We start from the raw sequence: 3,485 nt of genomic DNA, 5'->3' as shown, positions 1-3,485 counted from the left end.
CAAGTTATAACTCCGCTTCTGCAGTACGAATGTCAGCGGCGAATGTCAGGTTATTATTTCCCAGTCTTGAAAAAAAATTGCAGGCAGAGGTGGGAATCGATCTCGGTACCTCCCGGTTAAAAAGCACTGTGCAAAACCACTAAGCCAACTAAATATCTGTTGTAAGATGCTTGACATTAATCTTTGATATTGCTTAATGGAACAAATCGCGGAATTAAATCAGTAATAAAAGAAGTAGATTCTTATTTAGCGGCCAAATTGGATAAAAGGGGAAATATTTGTCCCTGCTCTAAAGAAAATATAGGTTAGAAAATTATCAAATAAATTTAAATTAAAAATTGAGATTTTATATTTATTTATTTCACGAGGCAGGCATTATCACAGACAAACACTGTATACGCTAAAAACTCGACCCTCATTACTAGATGATGGCATAGCTCAGTGTTAGAGCATCAGACTGGTAATGTCAATATCGTTGGTTCGAATCCGCCCGTCAGCAATGGTTGTTATGATTTTAATGCTACGCTACAATTTGTTCAATTTTTTTTCGTTTATTTATTTATTTATTTATTTATTTATTTATTTATTTATTTATTTAAATAATTTGATATTTGAAAGGGGTTTGAAATTTTTACCCCCGTATAATCCTATGGGGTCATTTTGAACCCACCCCCTCCCAAATTGCCAAACTTAACGCACAACACCTATGAGTTTAAATCATACATAATGATCAGTACGTCCATCATGAATGAGTGGTCACTGCATTCATTTGGGAATGTGTAGGGACTGCAGCTTGATTCACCATCCACAACATGATAATGTGTGCACACGCTACATTATATACACTTGTAGGCCTATGTTGTTGTTGGTGTATAAGTAATGGGCCTTGCAATTGAAATGCCTCAAGCTTTTAATCCGATATTCAGATTATCTATTTGTTTTCATGAATTGGAAGACATTCTTTGATGTATTACTGAGCTCAATGATCTGAAATTACTGGAGTGTGAGGTCAGCATAGTATTTTATTAACAGAAAGTATAGAGGCCCTGCATGAAATTATCGATTGGCTCCAAACAAAGGATTTGAGCCCACACCACTCCACGCCATACATAAATTCTCCCAGTCACATTTCCCCAATATGAAATTTAAAAAGTTAAATTTTAATATTACTTCTATTAAAGTTTGGCAGAGGCGGGGTTCGAACTCACGGCGGACCACGCCGCTTTGAATATGCTCTATGAGCCTAGCGCCTTAGACCAGTCGGCCACTTGTCTTGATGGAATCCATTTGAAACTTATTTGAAGATATAATCGCAACTTCAATATAGGCCTACCACGTGACAAGCAAAAGCAGAAAACGTACCATATTTTGGAATTTTATTTGCCTAAAAACATTAATGTGTATTAATAGCGCTCAATTGTTGTTAATCCGACAATAATAAATGATAAATGCGCGTCTATATGGACAATACATTATATCGATTTTGACATGTGCTCGCACGGTGTCAGTACATTAGCATGGTCAGTTAAATACTATAGAGGAACCTACCATTTTTCTTGTATACACGTTCGATGTTTTTATCAATTACATAAAAAATCCATTTTAGACCCCAAATGTTTCTTCGGGAAATAAAAGATTAGAATACCATAAAAACGAAACAGTAATCTTTTGCCGGGTCTAATGTTATTTATACATAGAATTTTTAACGTTTTTTCTATCCTTATTCTTGCTCAATAAAAAAAATATTTTGGCGTATATAAAATTGAAATAAAATTCTCTGCCTCATAAACGACCTCAAATATGCTACAATTGGGTATCACGAATAGTTATATATGATGTGCAGTTAATATTCATATTTTCTTTTATACAGAGGATGCTTCAGTTTTGACAGGAAAAATATTTTCTTGAAAACCCTCTCACTCGGTTATTTCAAAACAGTAACCCCTTCCCTAGAATGTGCAATAATTTAGCATTAAAATTTTTCTTATTCTAACAGCAAGCGTTTCTAGAATGAATTTTGGCGAAATGTGGTGTAATTTGAGCCGGTGTCCTTCACCGTAGTTATGGCGGAGTGCAGTCCATTCAATCAAATGTTGTCATCAACCTATTTGATTGCAATCATGCTTTTGTTGAATGCATTTGAGTAGTCCGTCATATTTACGGGATGATATGTCACATGCAAGGCCTCTATTCTCCAAATTCATTTCCTAATGTATGTGAGAATGATACAATAATGACATGATGAACATAGTCATTGATGCATCAGTTTTAAAATAGACTAGGCGGTTACCATATTTGGCGGTTCTCGGCTGGGCGCGATTACCAGGCTGATGGTGACATGCCCATACGACAGTTTTACTAATTTGACCTCACATGACCCTAGCGACCCCAAAATGACCTTCCAAAATTTGGCTCTAAATGTTGACTGTACCCACCAAGTTTCATGCCCATACGACAGTTTTAGTAATTTGACCTCAGATGACCCCTGGGTGACCTTGGATGACCCCAAAATGACCTAAACTTATAACTCTAAATGTTGACTGTACCCACCAAGTTTCATGTCCATATATGAGTTTTTACTAATTTGACCTCAGATGACCCGTGGTGACCTTGGATGACACCAAAATGACCTTCAAAAAATGTTGTTTTAAATGTTGACTGTACCTACCAAGTTTCATGCCCATACGACACTTTTTAGTAATTTGACCTCAGATGACCCCTGGGAGGGGACCCCGGTGTCAGATGACTTTAAAACGAACATAAACAAAATGTTGTTTTAAATGTTGACTGTACCTACCAAGTTTCATGCCCATACGACACTTTTTAGTAATTTGACCTCAGATGACCCCTGGGAGGGGACCCCGGTGTCTGATGACTTTAAAACGAACATAAACATCTTCTTGCCAGGACAGAACTACACCCACCCACCGCGTTTGAGCCCCGTACGACCTAGTTTTATGCCCATATGACAGTTTTTAGTCATTTGACCTCAAATGACCCCTGGGAGGGGGCCCCGGGGTCGGATGACTTAACGAACATGAACATCTTCTTGCCAGGACAGAACTACACCCACCCACCGAGTTTGAACCCGCCCCGTAGGACCTAGTTTCATGCCCATATGACAGTTTTTAGTCATTTGACCTCAAATGACCCCTTGGAGGGGCCCCGGGGTCGGATGACCTAACGATCATAAACTTCTTCTTGCCAGGACAGAACTACACCCACCGACCGAGTTTGGGCCCCGTACGACCTACGACGGCCTCACATTAGCAGTCACAGACAAAACCTAAATCTACAGAATATATCCATTACTCGTCGATACTCGAAAGAGCTCAAAATAAATAACTTAGAAAATTTTCTTGATGTCCTTTAACATGTTTCCATAGTTAACCATCGCTAGCCATGGATATCTATGCTGTAGAACTGACCGGTGACTAAGTCCGATTTATTGGGACGTCTATCGACCACTCGACGAGTAATGCTCA

Source organism: Amphiura filiformis, chromosome 5 (genome assembly GCF_039555335.1).
Source record: "Amphiura filiformis chromosome 5, Afil_fr2py, whole genome shotgun sequence".
Taxonomy (NCBI): domain Eukaryota; kingdom Metazoa; phylum Echinodermata; class Ophiuroidea; order Amphilepidida; family Amphiuridae; genus Amphiura; species Amphiura filiformis.
This window is presented reverse-complemented; position numbering follows the sequence as displayed.